Source organism: Symphalangus syndactylus, chromosome 9, assembly GCF_028878055.3.
Source record: "Symphalangus syndactylus isolate Jambi chromosome 9, NHGRI_mSymSyn1-v2.1_pri, whole genome shotgun sequence".
In the NCBI taxonomy this organism is placed as follows: Eukaryota; Metazoa; Chordata; class Mammalia; order Primates; family Hylobatidae; genus Symphalangus; species Symphalangus syndactylus.
In genome coordinates, this window is record NC_072431.2 from 34989214 (window position 1) to 35015575 (window position 26362).

General features: G+C 34.8%; 1 protein-coding gene and 1 long non-coding RNA gene across 4 annotated transcripts in view; one reads left to right on the forward strand and one right to left on the reverse strand.

Annotated features, from left to right (window-relative positions):
* The window catches only part of SCN9A (sodium voltage-gated channel alpha subunit 9), a 179577-nt gene that overhangs the window by 20257 nt on the left and 132958 nt on the right, over positions 1 to 26362 (forward strand). The gene's annotated exons all lie outside the window — the stretch shown is intronic.
* The window catches only part of LOC134731424 (uncharacterized), a 423644-nt gene continuing 397563 nt past the window's right edge, over positions 282 to 26362 (reverse strand). The window contains exon 18 of the long non-coding RNA XR_010113657.1: positions 282 to 3016. This is a non-coding gene — a long non-coding RNA (uncharacterized lncRNA). The remainder of the gene's footprint in view (positions 3017 to 26362) is intronic.

The following is a 26362-nucleotide window of genomic DNA, read 5'->3' on the forward strand; positions in this document are numbered from 1 at the left end:
TATCAAATTGTGAAGCATTTTTTTAAATAGCTATACTTAACATTGTGGAAAAATATATGCTTACATGTTGCTAAAGAGGATATACATTTTTATAGACTTTCTGGGAAACATTTTGTCAGTATGTATATATATATAAGAAGACAGGTTGGGTGTGGTGGCTTATGCCTGTTATCCCGGTGCTTTGGGAGGTGGGGACTGGAGGATAGCTCGAGGCCAGGAGTTTGAGGCCAGCCTGGGTAACTTAGCAAGATCCCTATCTCTGCTAAAAAAAAAAAAAAAAAAAAAAAAAAATTAGGGCCGGTGCCATGGCTCATGCCTGTAATCCCAGCACTTTGAGAGGCCAAAGTGGGCAGATCACTTGAGGTCAGGAGTTTGAGGCCAGCCTAGCTAACATGGTGAAACCCTGCCTCTACTAAAAATACAAAAATTACCTGGGTGTGGTGGCGTGCACCTGTAGTGCAAGCTACTCAGGAGGCTGAGGCAGGAGAATCCCTTGAACAGAAGAGGCGGAGGTTGCAGTGGTGGAGTGAGCCGAGATCATACCACTGCACTCCAGCCTGGGTGACAGAAAGAGACTCCATTAAAAAAAAAAAAAAAAAAAAAGCCAGACATACTGGTGCACACCTGTAGTCCTAGCTACTTGGGAGGCTGAGGTGGGAAGAACACTTGAGCCCACGAGTTTGGAGGTTGCAGTGAGCTATGATTGCACCACAGCCTGGGTGACAGTAGGAGACCTTGTCTCTTTAAAAAAAAAAAAAAAAAATCAGTAATTTTCTTGGAATAAGTTAATTTTATTTATTTTTTTCTATGCTTTTCAGTTTTCCAAGTTTTCTCCCAATGAAAATTTGCTATATTTATATTCAACCATATTAATAACTGCAAATTAGTCATATATGCAACTTCCTGCAAATAAATGTGTCTTGGATTTAATGGAAATGAAATCTTTTCAGTATAGCTTCTCCCTGTTATTTATGTACAAGCTTCAAACTGCATAAACTATTTTAAGGGCAAAAATTAAGTTAGGACTAATCAACCATCTAGGATTGTATCTGTGCCCAGGTTTCTAAAACAATTAAATAATTGATCACTTTGTTGGATGTTCAAAGATTTGGCAATTTGTCCTTAATCAAATATATGTTTCAAATAAAATATCTACAATTTTAAGATGCTTAAGTACTGGTGAACATGTCAAAATATGCCTAATGTATTTTTAAGTTCTGCTGTGAACTTAAAGACTTTAGGATTTGTGTAATCCCAAATTAGAGAATTTTAAAGTTTATTTGGTGTCCACCATATTGTCCCCCTTTTCATCCGTCTGACCAAACTTTTAACCTTCCTGTTTATGGCTGTGGAAAAAAAGAGCTAATTAAACCTAAGCAGATAGTGTTGTTTTTAAATTGTATTTTGATGTCAATAAATGGGGAAACAGGTTGTAATAGCAGAATCTTTATATTTTTTGCACATATCAGCCTCCATAAAAGGATGGAAATTGCTTTGTTTTTCGATGTTTTAATTTTTTAAATGAGGAGAAAAAGAGCAATTAAGAGTGCCATAAATTAAAGATAGCGTTTCTGATGTAAAATCAATGATAGTTATGGATTATTGTAAATATTTGAAGATGCTCTTGGAACACTGAAAAATCTTAGAAAATTTTGTTAAATAATAATTAAAATTGTCTTAAATCAGGGTGACATCTATGTTATTTTAAAGGCAATATAATTAGATAGCGTGTTTCTTCAAGTGCTTGGGTTAGGAGAAGTATTTCACCATCTTCATTCATCAAGCATTTAACAATTTTATATGATGTGCCAGATATCATGCTATACCTTGGTGATAATAGATGCCTAAGACAAATTTCCTGTCTATGAAGTTTGGAATCTAGTTGAAGGAGACAGGAGTGATGAAAGAAATGAAGCACTGTAGAAGTAGGATAAAAATCTGCATTAGGGGACTGCTGGCAGCTCAAAGCAGACTGGAGATATGGGAGAAAGAGAAGCTGGTGAAGAGTTGAATTTATATTTGAGGGAAGGAAGGAGGTGAAGTCAGATCTTTCATACAAGACGTATTGAACCGAATATTACAAAGCAAGTAATCAGGTGATCAGGATAGTTGAAACTGTTCAGACAGAGGGAACATTATGAGGATGCAGAAATCATCTAGCTGACCTTTGGGGAAATTAAACGTAGAATAATGTAGCTGGAATGTAGACTGCAAATAGGGGAACAGAAGAGGCTGTCAGCATCAGGTTAGGAAAACCTTCTATGACAGACCAAAGACACGACAGGTTATTCTGTACATAGCGGTAAGCTGTAGATTTTTTTTTTTTTTTTTTTTTTTTTTTTTTTTTTTTTAGTCATGGGAAGATTATCAAATTTCCTATTGCAGAGAAAGGGTCTCTTGTTCATTGAATGAATATTACATAATTTGTTCAAACTTGCTTGGTGTTATACAACTAAATGTTTTAAGGCATTTTTTATAGCACAGCTCTTTTTTTTTTTTTCTTTTTTTGAGACAGGGACTCACTAATTTTGTATTTTTGTAGGGAAGGGGTTTCATCATGTTGGTCAGGCTGGACTTGAACTCCTGACCTCAAGTGATCTGCCCACTTCGGCCTCCCAAAGTGCTGGGATTACAGACATTAGCCACCATGCCCAGCAAGCACAGATCTTTTTTCAAAAGAAATTTGTGATGCTTTAATAAGAAAGAAAGAAAAAAAAAACAGACACAATGGAAAGATATCGATCTTGGAACTTTTAAATCTTGATTTAGAGAAAACAGTTTATTATTTGAACAACTTCAAACACTCTTAAGTTAAAAAGCACTAACATGGCACGTCTCACTTGCACAAAAATGATACCAGTTATCAATTGTTTTGGTGGCAACAGAATGGAGCAGCACAGAAATCTGGAGACCCGTTTTCAGTTGAATGCTCATAGTTCTAAAATAGGCTCTTCTTTGGAATTCCTTTTCTTACTTTTCAGTTTGATTAATGTGGAAGTCTCAATATCTTCTTATGCTGTGTGTGGGAAAAGTATCTTGATCAGTATATAGAAGAATATCCTACAATGTTACTGTAACTAAGAAAAAACCCATTGGAGAAAACATTTTTAATCAATTCATTAAGAGTCTAATGAAGGTACATATACGAAAAGCAAAATGTACTTTAATTAATGATTGATGTTTTGTGATTGAAGCTTGCTTTCCTAAATAATATTTCTATACTTCAGTACAGAATGTAATTGCCAATGCCTTATTTGGTTTCTTGGTTACAGTCTTACTGCAGTCTGCTTTTATTGTAGGCTTATTACATTTATCGCCATCATTAATTTACCATAGTGTTTTTTAACTTGTTATTTAGATCACATTGTATATGCTTTATTTCTGGTCTTGTAGCAAAGAAATGCATACAACAAGAATGTAAAACTTTATTGAATAGAACAATCTTTAAAGGGGAATCATCCATAAGTCAGATAAATCTATAAGTAGTATAGATTTATCTACTGTAAATTTTCTGTCAGGCTGTTAAAAGTAGGGCCGTGTAAATCTTACTGTCATTCACATTATAATAGGCACATTTACCAATATACCAACTTTATAGTCTTTTCTCCCCATTTTACAGGTTTAGGGCTTATTTTCTTGAGATGTCAAGTATTATTTTAACATTGTACGTGTTTCTTAAGAAATGCCATAGAATGAAGACAATAGGGAAGACTATTTGTGATATAGTCTAGCTCTCTTACATTTTTTACTGTATCTTACAACAGTAAACATATCACAGTATACTTAAATTTAAATTTTTTCAAGTATCATTGCATTATTTTACACATACACATTCTTAGATGGTCTCAGGTTGATGATGATGAGCTTCGTGGTAATTATTTAAAACTCCATAATGAGATTTGTTTCCAATCTAATCAAGAAGGATAAGAAGTTTGGGGAAAAAAAATCTGTTCTGTAGTAATTAAAGTTAGCCGTATGGGCACTTGGCTCTAAAGATTTGGATGTAGTGAATCTACCCAACCCCCAAGCCTAATGACTCAGATGGTCTTATTTTATTCTCTTGTCCATAGCAAAGACTGATGAATCCAGCCAGGGAATTCTCCACCAGCTCTGCTTCTCTGAAACCACAAAGTCAGGAAATGTAATCAGAGTGCTCAGCTGAACCAGAGCAAGAGCTTTCCTAATGGCTAACTGTGACTTTAGAAATCACATCCATTAGACAAAGTGATTAAATATACATCAGTCTTTTGGCAAGACAGCCATGAAGATATTGCAATAGAACATTATCACATGACCCACCTCTTTTGCTTGAAAAAGAAACATGTTTTCACCTTTGACACATATCATCCCTAAATTCCTCAGCTCAGTTGCAGGAAGCAATTTTTTCATGATAAGTTGTATGCAGTTCATAATTTTATATGAACTATAAAGTAATTGTGTGGTTGATAAACTTTATAAGGAAAATGTTTCTGACTTGCTCATTTCACCACCCTGATATGTGGGTTTTTGTTTTGTATTATTCTTCTTTTTAGGCTTTTAATGCATCAAGGCTTCAAGATATTTTGTTAAATTCTTCCCCTGGAAGCCTTTGTGTCCCCAAATCAGATTTTTTTTAAAACTTGGATATAAATGTCTTAAGTGTCTACTTAGAAAATATATGTGTATGTGTGTGTGTGCTTATACATATATAGCAGGCCAATTACTGTTAGCACTCAAAGCTTTTTTTGTTAAAATAGTGTCTTAAAAATATTATAAAGAAATGTCACTGTCAAAATAGCATTCACTTTATATTTGTAGCTGAAATAATTCCTGTTCCTTACCCTTAGTTATAACGATCTTTTGATTAATAATATACTGCCCTTCACATTTTAATACACATGCAACTAAGCCGCTGATGTAATACATGTACTTAAAATGTTCTTTTTTGAGCTTTGAATAACCTTTTGCCTTTTCCCTGGTGACCACCAGCAGGCAAGATGATTGACATAGAATGTGTTTACAAACATGGAATTGTTGATGACTAAGTTAAAAGTGACCTCATAAAATATAGTTCTAATTCTCATTTACAGACAAAATTCTGAGAGCTCAATTCAACGTGTCTAGGATAATAGTGGGCATAGTTAAATAAATAATAGGAAGTGATTATCATTTACAAAATTTCATTAGTGAATTACTAAAGTATACCCCTATGCATACTAATTCCTCTTCCCCAAATCAAAACTTCTCATATTCTTAAATGTCTGAATTCCTAAAATCAGCAGAGATGAGGGGATGGACCAGCAACTATAATTTTGTTGTGTTTTGTGTTGCTGAGGCACACATAGGGATGCCTAGTTTCATGAAACCAAGTGGTGGGGACATTATACACAAAGAGAAAGCTGTTAAAGGCAGAATGCCCAGACAAGAATGAAAATGAAATTCCTGGAGGGGCATCCCCATAGTTTTTCTGATAATCTCTCTCCTTATGTAAAAAGCTTGAATTACTGGTAAATTATCCATGCAGGAATAATAGAATTTTTATAGTATAAGGAATTTTATTGACATCATAGTTGAAAGCAGTCATTTTGTAAATGTTTTTGGTGCCCAGAGATACTTTAACTATGGTGCAGGAAGTTATAGACAAGTCCACGAACCAGAAGTAGAAAAGTTTTCAAATGAGAAATATTGCAGACCAAGCATGTTAATTTGATTTCTTTTATTTATTTTTTATTTATTTATTTTTTTTGTGAGAGGGAGTTTCACTCTTGTTGCCCAGGCTGGAATGCAATGGCGCAATCTCGGCTCACTACAACCTCCGCCTCCCAGGTTCAAGCAATTCTCCTGCCTCAGCCTCCTGAGTACTTGGGATTATAGGCATGCCCCACCACGCCTGGCTAATTTTGTATTTTTAGTAGAGACAGAGTTTCTCCATGTTGGTCAGACTGATCTCGAACTCCCAACTTCAGGTGATCCGCCTGACTCAGCCTTCCAAAGTGCTGGGATTACAGGCTTGAGCCACCACGACTGGCCTGAGGTATTGTTATATACATGGCAACTCTAGCTCTTATAATGCATTGCCCCTATAATCTACTTAGAGTTTTTAGGAATATTGTGACCTAATTTAAAACTTTGTAGAGATATTCTAATTTTCAGAATTAACAATACTTTCATTTTCTCTGACCATTGAAATACTCCTAAATTACAAAATGAAGTGGAAGTACCCAGTAGATTAGTAAAACATTTGATTCAATGCATGAATTGAAATAAATAAAATGAGATTATTTAGAAAATGATAATAAATATAACAATAAAAAGAAGAACTCATTACATAACTTTGTGACTTTTTTCTTTTTCTTTCATTGGTTCCCTACATTTCGAACTCTTTCTCACTTTTTCTGTTCCCTTCTTTTTAAAGTAAGGAATAGAGAAAGAGTGTATACAACTGAATAAGTATTTATTGATTACCTTCTATGTACCCCATTGGGCTAAATGTGGGAGTGGAAAGATGAATAAGATGATCACAGGTTGGGGGAAGGTGATTATGTCAAATCATGATGAGAGGGTTTTTGTTTTGTTTTGTTTTTTGACGGAGTTTTGCTCTTGTTGCCCACCCTGGAGTGCAGTGGCGCGATCTCGGCTCACCGCAACCTCCGCCTCCCAGATTCATGCGATTCTCCTGCCTCAGCCTTCTGAGTAGCTGAGATTATAAGCGTGCGCCACCACGCCCGGCTAATTTTGTATTTTTTTTAGTAGAGACGGAGTTTCTCCATGTTGGTCAGGCTGGTCTCAAACTCCCGACCTCAAGTGATCTGCCCACCTCAGCCTCCCAAAGTGTTGGGATTACAGGCGTGAGCCACTGCACCCGGCCACTACTTTGGAGGTTTAAGAAAAGTAGTTGTAGGTTAAAACCTCTTGGACTGGCTCCTGAGGGAAGAATTAAAATGCCCTATTGGAGCATAGCCACCTATCTAGGATCTTGAGTTTTTGGGTCCTAGATAGGTGGGTGGGAATGAGTATCAGGGAATCGGGCTGGGACCACTTAGGACAGGCCCTTGTGGGCTAATCCCATAAGCTATTGAGGAGCCACTGATGATTTTTTAACAGAAGAGAGATGTGATCAATTTTTAATTACCACTCTGACAGTAATATGTATTCTGTGGATAAGACAAAATGAGAGTGGAAACCTAGAGACTTGGAGACCATTGTGATAGTACAGATAAAAGATAAAGAGAAAAAGCAAAGGGAAAGGGTTTAGGGTTGATTCGGAAAGTACAATCAATCGCCCTTGTTGATTAGACGTTACTCTATTCTGAGTTCCCAGGGAGTAAACGGTACTTTTTATTTCTAGCACTGGCTACTGACAAGCAATCAGTTAAATGAGCAGGTTAAAATAAGAGTATATGCAAAATTAGAGTTTGCAGAACTCGAGGGGCATATCTAGGCTGGAAAATAGCTACTTGTAATTTTTTTTTTTTTTTTTTTTTTTTTTTTTTTTTTTTACTGTTGGAAGACTTTCTATTCTTAGTTTGTAGGAAAAATGTATATGATAATCAACAAACAGTTACACATGTGCAAAGGTGGTATATTAACTAATTTTCATTGGCTCATGAGTTACATGCTACCTGGCATCCTCTTGCCTCTTCCTCTCTGGAGCCACAGATTGTCAGCAGAGAAGCTGGAAGAACCCACCATCTTGCTATAGGAAAAAGGTTTGGTCCTTCTGGAACATGCCTATGAAAAGTTGCCAATTTCCTATGTAGGTGCTGGGCTTATCTGGAATTCAAATATGACTAGACACCATGTATTTTATCTGGCACTCCGATCCTATGTTTTTTTAAAAATATTTATCCTCCTTTGTCTCTTCATGAACTCATTATACAAGTTCTAGATCAGAGTGTAACAGACTCTTTAAATTCTGTGACATGAGCTTTAAATGCCTGTGAAGAATGGGCCTGGGTTACAATTGGCTACCAGTGAATTCCAGGTAATTTAGACACTATTCCTGGATTTGTTTTCAGTGTCGTCATTTATTGATTACTTCACATAAAGTCTTAATGTGTTTATTACTCAGGAAAAATGATGGAATAGTAGCAACAATACCACAGGTGTGTTGTGAACATTAATTAGTTAATTACAAAGCATTTAGTTGAGAGACAATCTAAATAGCACAGAGCTCAAGGCTTTCCTCCCCAACCAGGGGTCCACTTAAATAGCTCTTTACTAAGTCAGGAGAAACAAACACATCTTGTACATGAGGTACATCAATCACTAGGCATGTTGATCTCCCAGGGTGATTTTCTGCATGAAAACGTATCCCCTGGGTGTCAAGAGCTTTGTAAGAGCAATGATTCATGAACCCTCTGGATTTAGGACAATGCTATGAAATTATCTTCATCTGTATTCTCAAATAATTACTTGATGTCAGGTTAAAGTATTTTATATTTTGAGCCAGAAGTTGTAGGTGAAATTGGAAACAACAGAATACTCAAAAAAATAAAAGATCCCAAAGGAGAATAAGAAGAGAGAGAGAGAGAGGAATGGGCTATAAAGATGGCAAGAGTGATGGACCAGTGCCTAAAGATTTTAGACAGACTCTCAAATTTACTCTTCTTATGTTCTCTCTAAACACTATTCTTATTAGTTCAGCATCACTGTAATAACTGAAAATCTTTTAAAAAGTGGACCAGGCAGATGTCAGCAAATTGATGTGGAGAAATGGGACAGACACATGGATGACTCACTCCCAGTCCCAATTCCCTATTTTATTTTTCATTTGAAATATCCATCTCTTCAGAGTTCTGTCTAGTGTGAGGTTCAAACAGTTTAAATGCTTGTCTCAAAACTATTGTGCAAATGTCTGTTTTTCTGTATTTTTTTGTCTTTCTGATGTTCCTTTCCTGGCTTTTCACCTACTATCACAAATTATATACTTTATTATGTACTTTTATGTATCATATACTTTTCAATGAGCTGGATTCCCACCTGAACCCACGCTTTAGCGAGAACAATGATAGGTTTCTCTGCACCTGCTCCATATTTAGTAAGTTTCCAATTCCTTTTGGTGTCAAACAATAGCAGGCATCTCTGCAGTCCCTTAGGTCACTAATGTGCTTGGTTTTGTTGTCAGGGTAGCAGCTGAACCATATCTTTCACAAACAGGAGATACATTTTTTTTTCCCAGCTTGAAGAGAGCATCTCACATTTATTAGGAGAAATGCCCCTAGAGGCCCATCTGTGTGTCTTTGACGTGGCTCAAGTATTATGTACTTTAAGAAGTTTAATACATTTTCTACTGGACAGTATTGAGTTGTTTTAAAATATTAAAATCTTACTTTGCTGAGATAAATAAAAGGTGTTGACGCTTTTCCAAGACAAGTATGAGAAATGCCAAGTTACAACAGGTTCATTAATGAGGGAGAAGAAAAGTTTCATGATAATACTATGATCTTTGCTATTGAATTTGGAATTTAGTTAGACCTAAATAATGAGAAAACTTTTGTGATGATCTATTCAATTTTTATGGCCTATGGTCTTTTTGAGAAATTGATTAAGGCAGGGGAAAGGGGATAGTGGTAGGGCATCACTGACTTTTGTTTTCTTATTTGTTTACTCTTTTCACAAAGTGGTAATACAAATTACCTCCCACAGCAGCACAGCTTACTCAAAAGCCCAGAGGAGCAGGCGAATGAGACATTCCTTATTCATATTTCAGGAGGTATTCTTCTCTATCTTTTTTGTTTCAAGGCAGATGATAAAATTTAGTAGCCATTTTAGTGCAGAATACTTCCAAATTCAGGGAGGAAGCTAGATTTAGTTGTTTTTCAGTAATATTGGAAATTGTAATGTGTAATGCCCATGTTTAAATAGTTGCTTTCTTCCTAACATGATAAACTTCTATCGTTAGAAGATATTCTCTTGGGATGAAAATAAAAAGATATAGCGTAGGCCCCGTTTATTTTATCTAGGGAGGAGGTAGTAGTAGGGGAAAATACAACCAACGATACCATCTTCATTACTAATTATGACAACTTACAACATCAGGAGCTCAGGAAGAAGGAAAGCAACAAATACCTTCATCTTCAACAAGATTTTCTGGCAATTATATCTGTTTTTGTTTGTATGTTTGTTTGTTTGTTTTTTCCTCTATTAATTTGAAATGCCTAGATTGTTTTTCTGGAACTTAGTTTTATATCAATCAATGAACCCCTTTTCCCTAGGTTTGTTACTTTTTTTCAAGAGCATACTGACCTCAATGTGGTGAAAGTTTTCAAAAGAGGCAGATGTAAGCTTAAAGCCTACCTCTGCCCACTCCTGATCCATCTCAAATGAACATCTGTAACTCTCCGTGAATTCAAATGAGGATAATAACATGTTCTAATTGTTATAGAAAAAATTACATTTGTAACACAGGGTAGCTGCTTTATGCATATTTTTTCTAAGTTATGCACTCCACAATTCAGTACGAATTTTGTCATGATGTCCTGAAGAAATCCTAAAAATAGAGATTCTGTGAAAGAACATTGAGTGCCACAAAATCAAGATACATATGTCTTGATTCATTGATTGATTCATTCATTCAGGGCATTATATAGCAGTCATTTGTTTGCTATCCTTCCACATGGATGATAGTTAAAGACTCTACTGAAGCCACTAGATACCCATCTTATACAGAGGCTATAATATTTTAACTCCTGGAGTAATTGGGGTATATTCACAATAAAATCAGCTCAAATCTAATTTATTTGTTTCATGAGGTCTGAAATGTAGTCAAAGCTTCCATTTAGTTCCTCGAGAAAAAGCTTCTGGCAAAGATAACAAAGGACATGATTCAAATGCTTTCTGTCTTACACTGCTGCCTCACATCAGGGGCAGAGGATTTTATGTTTCATGGCCTTCTCCTCCCACATATTTTGGGTTTTCTCATCTAATCGTACAGCTATGATGTCAGTGATGGAAATTTCCACCTCTTAGTTTGGTATCTTGATTGTTTTTTCTTTCCCTGTTTGCACAAAGGATTTTAGGTGGCTTTCCAGAAAACAGACATGAAAAGGATCACTAAAAGGAGCTTCAAAACAAATTAGATTATTTGTTGTGGGGAGAAAAATCATAGCAGCAGGAAATTCCATTGTGCCTTTTACACAATATCTAACATGCTGATGAATTGCTAGTATAATGATTATTTATAGAGCTGAGTTTCTTTTGACCAAGCCCAGTACTCTTGCAAGGTTAAACAATTCTAATGGCAGATGACTTGAAGGACTGTTTTCTAAGCGAATGTACAAATTACAAGTCCCTAGTTTCGTAAGATGCTGTTTCATCAAAGGCTTTACTTTGTGGTTTCTCATATTTCATATTCATGTTGACTCCCAGGTGATAGTTAATGGTATCTTTTTTAGTAGTGCTGTATTATCAGCTTCAAATGAAATAATAGATACTAAAAAGCCTTATTATTGTCATATTTTGATATATTTTAACTTTATAAGGCTTTTTAGTATTATTAATGTCATATTTTGATATACTTTTAACCTTATACTTCATTTATTCTAAGTAATGTGATATGATCAATAATTTTTCAATTAAGTACTTTTCTATTTGTCTGTGCTAGTTTAGTTTAGTTGGTTGGAATATGATGTTACTGTAACTAAAGCAAAGTTTGGATTCCTGTAAGAAGACTTAGCATTTCTCCATAGAAAGACATATATACTTTGAGATAATTCTCCATGATCCTAATCTGTTATCTCACAAGTGAAGAATTGACCCTTAGCATTTTGAGATTTAATATGTATTGAGTGGTTCTTGTGCTTTGCCCCTCTACTCACTTTACATTATAAAGCATCTACATAAAATGATTTGTACATTATCTATTGTAATGCACACAATAATATAATGAAGATGGGGACAATTGCTATCTCCACTTTTTCTTTTCTTTTCTTTTTTTGAAACACAATCTCACTGTGTCTCCCAGACTGAGTACAGTGACACAGTCACAGTTCACTGCAACCTCTATCCCCAGGGGCTCAAGCAAACATCCTGTCTCAGCCTCTTGAGTAGCTGCGATCCACTCCCCTCGGCCTCCCAAAGTGCTGGGATTATAGGCATGAGCCATCACACCTGGCCTTCCACTTTTTAAATGAGGAAACCGTGGTTTAGAGAAGTAAAGACATGTCATCACATGCAACAAGAAAATGACAGAACTGCAATTCAAATCAGGTTCTTTCTCATAGTTCTTAATACCATCCTATAGTCCTCAAACCAAAGGTTCCCTCTTGCTTGACTTTGAGATGATGTATAGAATCATTCTTGAAATAAAAGAAATATTTTATTTAATTTTTTTCTTTTTCCCAGAAAAGGCATCTAGTAAGTATTTTGTATCAATCAAAAACTTCTATTTTGAAAATACAAGCATTCCTAGTTCTATAAAATATCGACATATGTAAAGTCTCCTAAAAGCTTTGGGTTTTTATATGTGAAGGCTTTACTTCTGTTTTCTTTTTGAAATAAAACATTGATTAGAATTCTAACTAGGTTATCACAAATCTATAATTTTTTTCCTATAAAACAAGCAAAGTATATGACAAAAAAATCGGTGCTGTTTTTTCACCTCACCAAGAAAATTAGTGTAATTATTTCATATGAATAAGACTTTTTACCTGCACTACATTATTTAGTTAATTTTATAGGCTCTAGAAGGATGTTACACAAGAGAAGACATTTCAATTAATCTGATGTTGAAAGAATGCTAGTTTTAAAACTCAATGCACTCTATGTGCTAAAAACGTTGTTGCAGCATGAAGGTAGTGATGGACAGGGACATGTTTGCCTGAGTTCTCCAGGGAAGCTTTGGTGGTGAATGTATGCAAACGGCATAATCTGTGTTTTCCAAAGTTGAATATGCACACCTAAGAACAATGCTGGAAGAGCTTTGTCTTCATTCTTATCTTTAAAAGTTTCAATTTTATTCAAGATCAAGGTAATGATAGATTTAAAAAATAATGATAAAATAAAAAATAAAGTTTCAATTTTGTGTATATATTTAAATGTATGTAATGTTTTATACTGCAAGTGTAGATTGTTTATAATTTAGCAAGCATATAAATTCATTTATTGGGAGATCTTTTATTATTATTGGCATTGCTCTTATTGAGCTGGTAAGGGTGATGATCAAAAATAATTGGAGACTCTATTCTAAATGCGAGGTAGAAAATTTTCTCTGACTCTAATGGTCTAATCTTTAAAAAACAATTTAAGCCACACTGTAATTAAAGCCATAATGTTTGTAACACTTAATTATAAGGATGGAAAACTTGGTCCTATAGATATTATCACCTGAAGGAAAGGCAGGAAAGCTAATTGCAGAAATTGACCATTGGCATGTTGAAGGGGTCATGACTGGCCTGCAGTGTCAAAAAGTGACCGAACAGGGACATCTCCATATGGCATTCATTGACTAGATTGGTTCTATTACTGATTGAAGTCATTTGTGTTTTTTGTACAAACTTTAAATAACCCAAACATTCTAAATGATTTTAAAGTAAATGCAATATATTATTAGTATTATATGGTCTATACATACGTGCTGATGTGTTTGTGTGCTTTTCTCTATAGGGCATCATAATTTCTCAAATATAAGGCATAATATAATCAGGACAAGACTTGGGAACAACATAGCATACATAATAATCACATAGTTATTATTTTGACAAATATTTATGCCACACATGCAGAAACACAAGTCTGCAACCCTCCCTATGTATTGACATTATTCTGCAAGTATGCTTACGAAACAATATAAGAGAAATCAGAATATCCTAGTATTCTTAAGGTTAAAACTGAAACCTTTCTTGTATTTCCTGAATGAAATGACAGATTAATGTTATTGATGAAATGAATATGGCTTGGCTTCCTCGAGACACAGGCTATTAGTAAAAAAGCAATTAAGAAAATAATAAAGAAATGAAACAGCAATTCCTCTTCCTTTTTCCTTTCTTCTGTACTGTGTCATAGCAAAAGTAATATAATAGCAACTAATTATAGGAAATCTCCCAGACTTTGTAATTGGATCTTTCATTTTTTCCCACAGCAACTGTGAACTAAGAATTTATTCACAGAGCAGCTGTAGTTTGTTTCCAGTAACTCTTAGCAGTGTCTCCTTGTGGAGTCTTAAAGAGACCCATGTACATATTTAGGCATATTGGCTAAACTAGTGCCTTTTAAAATATCTGCAGATCTATTGTTGCCAATTCTTTCATCATCTACTATCAAATTAACTTTTCTTAGATGGTATAAAGTGGTAGAAGCCACTGAACTCAAAGCTCAAAACCTGACTTTTGGTCATAGCTTCAATGTTTCCTTACACATGACTTGGTAACAAGCACCAAACTGTAAATTTCAATGTCACCTTTGGTAAGGAAAATGAAAGGAATATTTGCATTTTATATTTTAGAGCATTGCTATATGTGAAAGAGCTGTGAAAATTATGAACCAGTGTAACTCACCATGTCATTGTATAGATATGTCTAAGTTATTCTTGAATGTGAAATTTCCATTTGCTTGACAAATATCACTCTATTACATACATGATAGTTAAAAGCATCTTATTTTCCATTTGTTCCCCAGCCCAGTTTTCAACTTTTCTTCTAAAAACATAAGGTCAATTAAGAGATATTTCCAAAGGAAATAGTTCTTTAGAAAATACTTTAGTATATCAATGTACATAATAATACAAAGAAATACAGTTATAAAAATAAAATATAGAATAAATACATAGCTACCGTATTCTTGGCATATATTTGTACATGAAGAAATAAACTTCAAAGCCAGGCAGGCTCACGCCTGCAATCCCAGCACTTTGGGAGGCTGAGGTGGGTGGATCACTTGAGCCCAGGAGTTCAAGACCAGCCAGGGCAACATAGTAAAACCCCATTTCTATAAAAAATAGACAAAACTTAGCCGGGTGTTGTGGTGCCTTCCTGCAGTCCTAGCTACTTGGGAGGCTGAGGTGGGAGGATCACTTGAATCCCAAAGGTGGAGGCTGCAGTGAGCTGTCAATGCACTACTGTGCTACAGCCTGGGTGACAGAGCAATACAGTATCAAAAAAGAAAGAAGAGAAAGAAAGAAAGAAAAGAAAGATGAGAAAGAAAGAAAGAAAAAGAAAGATGAGAAAGAAAGAGAGAAAAGAAAGAGAGAGAAAGAAAAGAAAGGATAAAGAAAAGAAAGAAGAGAGAGGGAAGGAAGGAAGGAAAAGAGAAAGAGGAAAGAAAGAAAAGAAAAAAGAAAAAGAAAAAACTTTGTGATATGATTAGAGGACTAAGTCTCAAAGATTAGAAACCTGATTTTTAAAAAATTCAAAAACCAAGAATCAGTAGTAGTAGTTGAGAAAGTAAAACTGAGTGAAAAGTAGTTTTGCAATCAATGTGGAAACACTATTTGGTAAAAATACACTTGTATTTGACCTTCAAGTAATAGATATGTCAATGTTAAAAAATGACATGTTTTGAAAGAAAACCCATGTCAAATAGCCGATATAAATTATAGATTATATTTCTCAGATAATTATAAATTATAAAATTTCTGAGTACATTCTTCCCAAGATGTGTTATTTGGGGCTTTTGTCTTCACTCATTTTCATTAAGGAGACTGGTTTCCCATTTGTTTTCTCTTTTCTTTGTTTTCAAGCTGTAATACTGTAGAGTAAACCCTGGCCAGTGCCTGTCCTGCCTTACCTCATCCCCTCTTTCTAACAGACTACCCGTGTAACTTCCTCACCAGTGAAATAGGAGATATAGTTCCTGAGGTTAAATCATTTACTCAAGTTCACACAAGAGTGGTAAAGCCAACGTTTGGACTTATAATTTCCTACAATATGCTGCATCTCTAGATAGTAGAATTAAATTTCAAAGAGAAATGTTAGAAGAAATTCCGTATTCTACACTAAGGTTCTCATCTATTTTATTTTCCACCATATTATTACATAGAAGTTATTTAATTTAAAAGTCTGATTTTAAGTTAAGCTTTATACTATTAACTCTCTTCCTTGAAGTGGTACGTTTACAAATAATTAACAAATACTTTTTGAGCAAGCACTTGTTTAGGTGCCAGGGACTCCAGTTTTTGTTAATTTAAATATAGAGGCTTGATATCATTTATTGGGGTGAAAGATAGATTAAAACACCTTCTCATCCACCTTCCTAAATTCATTACAGTTAACAGAGGGAGCCTATAAAAATACTAGGACATAGGGACTCATTACATTTTAACAAAATTCTAAGAACATGCATGTCTTTCCCCAGGCATTTAACTTCCCCTCCCTCCTTCCATTTCTTCATATCTTAAAGTAAGATCTAAATTAAAAATTTAGAAATTCCCAAATTGTGTTGCTGTTGATAAAAGGCCACTACATGTGAAATCAACCTTTTCTGTGATACATTATATATCAGAGAGTCAGCTATTACTTGTTTGTGCCTTTAAGGAAGTTAGGACCAACTTGCCTGTCATTTTAGATTTGATTTCCGAAGAGCAGTGTGCCAGAAATTTAGCTTCAACAGACCAACAAAGCGTGGCTTCTAGGTGTTCCTGATGGGCAGGCATTTTTCAATTAACTTTCTGGGGATTGTTTTATTTAATTACAAGGACAGTTTACCAGATAAACTACTCACTGATTCAATTTCTAAACTCAAGTCTGCTGAATAAAGCCAAATGAGTCATCAGTAAAAATTCAGATGCCAAGAACTTTGCAACAGGTACATACTCTAAGCCATATATTTCTGCATTTTGAAGTTTTAAAACACAGACATCCTTCCTCTAATGTCATCTTTTTTCCTATACTGGCCTGGGGAGTAACAGATCTTAGTTCAAATCCTGGCTCTGCTACACACAGCTGTGTTATCTTGAGCAAAGTATCTAACTCTCTAGATAACACTTTAGTTTCCTTAGTTGTGAATTGAAAAATTTAATGAACCCAAGCTGAGACGCATTCTACAAAATAACTGATTTATATTCTGCCAAATTGTCAGGTCATGAAAGAAAATAAAAAATTGAAGATCTGTTGCAGATAAAAAGAGACTAATGAGGTATAACAACTAAATGCAATAAAAAATGGTGAAATTTAAGTAAGATTTGCAATTCAGAGTAATACCATACTGGTGTTAATTTTCTTTTCTTGATAACTATACTATGGTTATATAATTGTTAACATGGGAAGTGGGGCAGGGTGTATAAGGGAATATTTAGTACTATTTTTACTCCTTTCCTATAATTAGCTCACAATAAAAAATTTAAAAAATAAAAGTTATGGAGAGAGGAAGAGCCAACAAATAGCAGTATAACAAATAACAGTATAGAACAAATAACAGTATAGAACAGTATAGAAATAACCAATAACAGTATAGAACAAATAACAACAAATAACAAATAGCAGTATAACAAATAACAGTATAGAACTGTTTTTGTACACGTGGGCATTAGACAGATATTAATAGTAATATCTTGTATAATTTTAATATAAAGAGCACTGAAAGAGAAAAAAATAAGCCCTAAATCAATCCGAGGGTGTCATCTTACTTTGGAACCCCCTTAATGCAGTGACTCCTTTAAGTGGGCATGTCCCTTTCATACAGAGTTGGAGTTGTTACAATTGATATGGGTTCATGTGAGACAAGCAATTTTGAAGCAGGGCAACTCCCACAACTGCTCAATGTGGACCTCATCTCCTTGTATTGGGATAGGTGTGCTTTGCTGCATGGATTGCTGCAAAATTGCTGAAAAGGCTCCCATACAAGGAGAATGCCTGGCACTACTCCTCCGTTGGAAAGCTCTGGTTTCTCTCTTGTATCCTGGGAAGAGTGCTGCCAAGTAGTCCATAGACCTCTTCTTATTTCCTTAACTTGCTATGTACATTTTGAAGCATTTATGTGTCAGTTTATTTAACTCCCCCTGCCTAATAATAAGAATAATAGAGGTATGTATTGAGTTCTTATTGGTCCAAGTATGATTCTAGAGTGTTTCTATGCATTAACTCATTTAAATATTCAATATCCTTTTCATACTTATTTTACTGGTGAGTAAACTGAGATATACAGTTAAGTAACTTAACTAAGGTGACCTAGCTTTTCAGTGTTGAAGTCTGGATTAAAAAGAAGGTAGCCTGGCTTGCACTGTCCGGCCTTTAGAAATATACATACTACCATATTCATCTGCTGAATTCCAACTCAACTTTCCTTCTTTCCTATACCAGCTCAAACCAACTTCTAACCCCTTGTGTTTCCAAGGTACTTTTAAAATACTTCCATTCAAGCTGTTATGCCATGTTTTGTACTATGATCATTTATGTACAGGTCTTTCTTAAAAACCATTAGCCTCTTGGGACTAGGAATTTTCCTGGTCAATGTCAAATTACTCTTTATATGCTGGTGTCTCCAAAGTTACTATGTCCAACCCAGCCTCCCATTTTGAGTTCCAGAGTATCATGGTTAGCTACTTATTGGACCTGTCTACTTTGTGTCTCCCAGGCATCTCAAACACAGGATGCCCAAAATTGGATTTATCATTTTTCTTCCCTGTTCTTTAAGCCTCATCCTCCTAGTTTCCTCTCATAAGAAATCACAGGAGTATTAACTTGGCAGGCCAAGTCAGATACCTAAAAGTAATCTTGGATGCTCATCTCACTTCTGGAATCCCAAGTTCAACTGCCATTTCCAGCCTTTCATTATCTTTCAAATGTAACCACATACCTATACCTCAATATGTTTCCATACCCCCCACCAATCATGTCAGTTTCATTCACTTGGTAACCGATCTTTCTGTTGTAAATTTACCCTCTAGACTATGTGAAAAGTGAGTTTTACAAAATATGGACTTGATCATTTTCCTGCTTAATCTCTTCAAAATCATACATCTACCTTCCTCTGGACCCCCTTTCTCTCCACTTTCTTTGTTAAGGAAATAGTCCCTTAAAAATAATGAAAATAATAAGTCAATATTTTCCAATGAGTTAGTGTCAATGTCCAGGGTCTACAACTCAGCACAGATATCCTTTATTAAGTGTACTATAAAAGGAGTACCAAAGCTTAGAGCTTAATTACTTGATGACAGTGGAATGATTACAACTGAAAACAGTTAGTGATTAGCCTTGGTGGGTATATTGGAAGCCTAGAATACCTCGCAGAAGATAAAGGGCTGAAAACCCAGCCAGCCTCTCAGGCTGTTTACAGTGTAAACAAAGCAATTTAGTAATGTAAACAAAGCAATCAGAACCAAAGGAGCAAGTAAGTTCTAAGGACCCTGGCATTGTTAAACGGAAAAGGCCTCCAGGTGAAATTGTGGTCTAAGCATAGGTTTCTCAACCTCAGCTTAATCGATTTTGGGGGCATTCCTATAGGAACTTTAGCAGCCTCTCTGTCCTCTACCCACCAGGTGTCCATAGCAAGCCCCCTTCTTCCTCCATGTTCCCATGAGGGAGGAGAGTCCGATGTCTTATCTATACAGTATGTGAAACTAGGAAATGTATGTAATGATTTTGTCCTGCACCCTTTATTGGCTTTGTCAAGACAGCCTAAATTTCCTGTATCTTAGCTTTTTTCAATAAATTACAAAAATTTGACAGTTGAAGCCATTTTTCTGCGACAGTAATTGGTGATTAAATCACTTAAATGCCAACATTAGCTGAAATGTTTACCTCTACAAGTGAGAATCTGTACAATCCCTATCCTCTTTCTACCAGGTTTGGCTAAGGGAACACCAAAAGCACAGGCAGAGAATTAAAATTACAATTGTCCCTCAGTATCAGTGAGGGATTGGTTCTAGGACCTCATGAGATATTGAAATCTGGAGATGCTCAAGTTCTTTATATAAAATGGTGTAACATTTGCATATAATCTATGCACATCCTACCTTATACTTTAAATCATCTCTAGATTACTTATAATACCTAATCCAATGTAATTGTTGTTATTCTGCATTCATTAGGAAATAATGACAAGAAAAAAACTCTGTACATGCTCAGACTGTGCTTATTTTTCATATTCAAGAAAGGAAAAGACTGGTCTTTAAGCCCAAGTTTCAAGCTGTGAACAGGTAATCATCATTATTTAGCATTAACTCGGGATCAGTACACAGGCTCTGAAAATCAGCTAAATCTGTGACATTCTCATTCCAGTGGCCATGTTTCTGAAAATAAACCAGTCAATAACCACCTCGCCCCAGTAACTATGCCTCTGAAAGTTAGCAAGTGAAGGCCAGTCCAAGCTTTTGAAAGTCTGCTAATGATAAACTCCCAGTCCTGAACATCACCCTGTCAGTGCCTGCCCCTATGGAGCTAGAGAACAGCCAATCAGTAAGTGTCCCACTCTAGTGACCATGTTTCCAAAATTTAGAAGGTCAACAGCAGTCTTACTCCAGTGTCCACACTAACACAGCTGGAAGTCCCTGAGTCTCTAAACACTCTGCACATTTCCCCAAACCTTATATAATGTCAGCTGTGGCTTTGTTCCAGGAGCTTATCTCTCACAAATACAGTTCTCTCTTGCTGGCAAACAGAACATTTAGATTTTTGGCATCCAATATTTAGTTCAATTTACTGTAAGTTCACAAGTTTGCAATCCTTTCATTGGCTCAACTCTTGTTTATGTTTAGTTATGAGTTTGGACCTGTGAGTGACTGACAGTGACAAAGCTGTGAGATTATCAAATTCAATCTTTTCAATTCCTGGGTCAATTACTAATATCCATTTTTATTTGTGTGGAAGTAAACTCAAAAATGCCAAAATGCAATGTAAGTTTTATGATAAATTTTATGAACAATGTATGTGCATTAAACAAAGAAAAACTCCTTTTGAAGCTCTTTATGCAGCATACAATTGTTTAGCTAATATTGAAAATGGTGAAAACTTGGATGTAAGCCAGCAAATACTAGCAGCTAAGCAAACAGATGTATGATTTCCTCAACTTGTACCAAAGAAAGTAATAAAATAACATTTTATTGAAAGAAATTCAGATGAAGAAGATAAAATAATTGCAGCAGAAGTTGTCTTCCACTTCGTATATCATACAAGGTTTTAAGCTCACATGACTTAATTTGAATTGTGCTACAAGTATTTTTAAAGCAAAATTGTAAGTAAATTTTCTAGTGCTATAGGACAAAATCTACTGCCATAATAAAAATTAGAATAACTCCATTTACTGTTACAGAGACTACCACAGCTCAAATGTTTTACTTTTTTATGGCATAGCCATGAATGCAAGTAATCACAATTTGGGGGAAAAATTCCTTTACTCGTATAATAGTTTTCTCATAAAAAGACTTGCTTACAAGGCTATTGTAACATGCCTTCCAGATAAGTCTTCAGAAACAACAGGAAATTGTTGCAGAGACCCTCTGATTGAGTTAGTAGTCGTAAAAATTATACCTATTTTGTGGAGGTAATACGAATATAAATTTGGTGGATATTTGCATAAAGGTATGATATTTACTGAAAGTTAAAGCAAAGTATAAATGGGACTATGAACAGTGTTGGCTCTTCTGCCATATTCTACATGACGCTGCTCAAACAGCATCTGATATCAGTAAAGTAATTGTCAGTAAAGAAATTATCAAGAAATTATTCTATTTCAGCATTTATTCTGTTCAGACTCAACTAAGAAAGAATTTTTGTAATTTTGTTGGCATTCATTATTTTTCAGTTCTTTCACATTTTAAAATTCTTTGGCTCTCTTTAATAGATGCAGTTGAGAGAATTCTTAGTTTATTTAAAGCACTGAAATCATACTTTAATTCTAAAGAAAAGGTCTCACAAATTCTTGCTGACTTTTAAAATAACCCATTGAGTAAAGACTACTTATTTCTTGCTCATAGCATTCCATATCTTTTAGCAATAGGATTATGCAATTTGAAAGAAGAGTAAACATTGTTAATTGATGCCCTCCATTGCTTACAAAGAGCTGTTGAATGTATTAAAGATAAAATGAATGAAAAGTTTATCCCTTGTATGCCAAGGCTGTTTTAAGAGGAACAACACAACTTAGGGACAGGGAAAAAGTACATATTGAAGTGGATAATTATTTTTACATTTGTCATGAGTATATTTTGAGAAATATATTTTGAGAAAGAATTTGATCCTTTAATGGAACAGGAGAAATTATGTGCACTCAAAGAAGGGAATAAAAATTCATGACAATGTTCTGTCAGTGGAAAATATTTTTAAAAGCTGTACATATCAAAATATGTAATCTAATCCTGAAAAATAAAAAAAAAACAAGTTATGTCATGAAATATGGTATTGTGTTCTTTAGCAAAACAGTAAGTCCCAGAGTTAACTCTAAGTCAATACATGTTCAGAAGTCTAGCTTATAAGGCTAATACTGAACATTTTCAATAAGCTGGACTTATCAGCTGGACTTCACAATGTTCTCATTAATGAATGTTCAATGGAGAAAAGAGAAAAGTTGGATGTGACCACTATGGAAGATATGTTACATTTTAGGTGGAACATAGACTCTAACTATAAGGAATTTTATAAGTCAACTCTGCAAAACAAGGAGCTGTTAATGAAAGCCAATCATCGAGGAAATTTTCAGAAAAGAAATCTGTAATTTACATACTGATCATTTATTTTAGATAAACAATGAGTAAATTTTAAGATTAAGACTGTTCTGTAAATACATTTCCGTTTATCTCAGAATATGTATAGACAATGATAAATAATTCAAATTTAACTGACTGTGTATTCTTTTTGCTAACTCTGGGAACTCCACCTGGAGGTAGGGAAGAATTATCCTGTTGAGGACCACTGGTTTAGACCAAGATAAAATATTATAGCATTCTTACAATTATTATTTAATCACTTCATTATACTATTTATATTTCTTAAAATAAAAATATTCTTGGATTTGCCATATTTTCTTGAGGACAAAAATATTTTGAAATGTAATAAAAATATAATTTTAAAAGAAAATTTAATTTTAAAATATTTTAGAGTACTGAAAGTTTATTTTATTGTAGTAAGTTAGCATCATCAAGTTGCTTATTGAAGGCTTATGGTCCTGCAAGATTAAATAATGGGCTTGGTTTTGTTATATTTACATCTGTGATTTCATTTTTAAAAACTGAGAATAATAGTGTAGAAGATATAAAAGCAGTGTGTATATTTAAAGTGAATTTTAAGGATGGACTTAGTCCAAAATAAAAGTTTTGGACTGTGGATATTGCAGAAATATTATTAATAAAGATAATAAGCAAAATCATCAGATCTATTTTATAATATGAGAAGTAATATGATAGGAACAATATTGAAATGGATTCTGCATTTACAGACTGCATTATGTTTCTTTTAAATCACTACTTCTGAGGTCAAGTGATTAATTTTCAAGTAATTCAGAAGAAATTCTTTAATCACTTAGCAAAACTGCCATAGCCAAAAGGAGCTTGTTTTGGTCACAACTTAGTTCCCACAAAGTGAGTCAAAAGTAATTTCTCATATTAAGCAAGGATATTGATTACAAGCAAGAGAAACAAACACTGGCTGTCCCAAGCCAAATGGAGATTTATTGGAAGTTGTTGGGTGCTCATGCATTCATTGGAAGGCTTCGGGAAACTAGAGCAGCTGTATAGGAAAATGAGCTGACAAAAGGGAAATCTAGAGGCTATTTGGCAGACCCAGCTGGCTAGACTACTAGTCACTGCTGCCACACAGGATTCTACCATAGCTGTACATAGACCCAGCACAAGGGAATTTCAATAAAACCTTCCTTTATTTGGCTTCTTTCACCAAGTTCAAAGTAAAGGGCAAGAGAATCCATCTGAATAAGCTTAGGAGATGATGGCCTCACCACAATAACAGGAGTGGAATGGAAATATAGTCACTTTAGTCACTTTAGCTTTCCACGGCAGGTGTCAGGGCTCTGAATTCCATCACCACTACACACAATGGGAAATACCTGTTCATTCTAGATAAGAAGGAAGATTGGATGTTGGATAGAAAAAAAAGTAGACATATAATTAGGTTATATCATATGACATTCTTTGTCATTTTTGACTTTTTGTATTAAAGTAGTGATTAGTGGAAAATTAGTGGAATATGAAACAAAAGTTACAAGGATGAGCAATAAAATAAACAGAAATTATATTAACATTGAGCAATGAACTATAACAAAGTTTTGTCATACCAGAAGCAGAAGTAAAAAGTATTATTTCTCAAAGAAGAAGACATACATCTCTTATAGCACTATTAAATAAATTATTGGATTGTGTAATAATCCAGCTTATAAAGAAGAGTGAATCATATGAATATGTTGAGGAAAAATGTTAAGATGTCTTGCTCATTTGCCATAAAATGGCCAAACATGTTGAGATAACAAACTCTTCATATATCACTACATTGAGGATATTGATAACAGAGTGGTTGGGTGTTGTCGATTTAGAGTATATAAGATTAGCTTCTGAATAAGGACACTGTACAGGCTCTGATATCTTACAACTCATATATGAAAGAAACTTGATGGAGGTGTTCTCAAATTTGACAGTAATACTGAAAATTTACATGCCATTACCAAAAACAAGTTGTAAAACTCAGAGAAATTTGTTCAACTATCAGTAATTAACATACACACATTATACTCAGTTGTGGTAAAAGAAAGACTAAATTTTTCTATTTTCTCCATTACAAAATCGATACAATGTAAAGGGAAGATCAAAGAGAATGAAGCCAAAAATGAAGGGAAAGTCCTAAAGAAATGTGTTAAGGAGTAAATTAATAAAATTTTGGAATTTATGGTATTGGTTAACTATTTTTAATACAGAGACAACTTATTTAATTTTTGTTCTCACTTTTAATAGCCATTCACTTTTGTATTTATTTGTTTTTTGTACCTAAATTGTACTTGTATTTTGCATTTTTTCTCAACCTCCTCCCCCAGTTGTATAAGCCACAAATCCATAAAACCTGGATCTGTTTATAGGCCACAGTGGGTTAGATCGGGGTTCCCAACCCCTGGGCCACTGACAGATACTGGTCCATGGCCTGTTAGGAACTAGGCCGCACAGCAGGAGGTGAGCAGCAGCCCAGTGAACATTACCACCTGAGCTCTTCCTCCTGTCAGATCAGCCTTGGCATTAGATTCTCAGAGAAGTGTAAGTTCTATTGTGAACTGCACATGAGAGGGATCTAAGTTGCACACTCCTTATGAGAATCTAACTAATGCCTGATCATCTGAAGTGGAATAGTTTCGTCCCAAAACCTACCCCCTTCCCTACTGCCCTGGAAAAATTGTCTTCCATGAAACCAGTCCTTGGTGCCAAGAAGGTTGGGGACTGCTGGATTGCCAGGTGTTATCATTAAGAGAGCAAATAGGTAAAATGTCTGGTAATATACACTGGAATATTATGCAGTAGTTAGAAGTGCAGATTACATGTACTTACAACAACATGAATGCTGTAAGTACTTTAAATCATAGTGCTTGGTAAATAAAAACAAACAATGAGAAAATGTATGTAAATTAGAGATTCATGTGTACAATATTCAATTTTCAAGAAAACAGAAAGATGTTCATAAACACATTATAATGGTTGCTAAGCATGGGAATGAAAAACAGGTAGACTGGCAGAGAATGGGGTATGGGGGCAATGGAGAAAAAATATTAATAAAAGGAGACTTTACATGGCCAATGATAACAATTGGCCACAAACTGGGAATTTAACCCTGAACTTGAGGTTAAAAAAATCTGTAGAATGCAAGAACTTTGGTTGATATTATCCACAATACAAGTAAGTTATGATTTAACCTTTAGAAGGAAAATAAGCTTTGTGCATCCTTTAAAATTTTAAATTAGAATAGTTTGAAGATTAGACAAGTACAGGGATAGAAAATCTAGAGAGTTTATGAAGCTGTATATTTCAAATTCCATGGACGGACAAAGCCAAAGATGATTTTTTTGTTGTTGTTTGGAAAAGTTGAGAGGAAGTGAGGACAATCAGACTTGATGACAAAGCCAAAAATGAAGGAGACAGCTCCTGGATCATAACAAACTATTAACACAAGAGGGAGGAATTGTAGGAGATATCTGTCATAGTACAGACCAGCAAATTTCTACTTATCTTCCCTCCCTGATCAAAATCTTTCTTCCTAATTCCAAGTTAGGTGCCTTTTCTGTGTTTTCTCATTGCTCTCATATAGTAGGTGCATTGTAATTGTTTACCTGCTGGTTTTGCCCAACAGACTGTAAGCCCTAGAGGACAAGGATCAAAGCCACCTAGTTTGTATTGTGTCTCCAGCACCTGGAACCTTAAAAATATGTGTTGCTCTTACCTCCAAACAACAATAACCCACCCCCAACAATAACAAACAACAAAAATGGGTAACAATGTGAGATGGTAGATATGTTAATTTCCTTTACT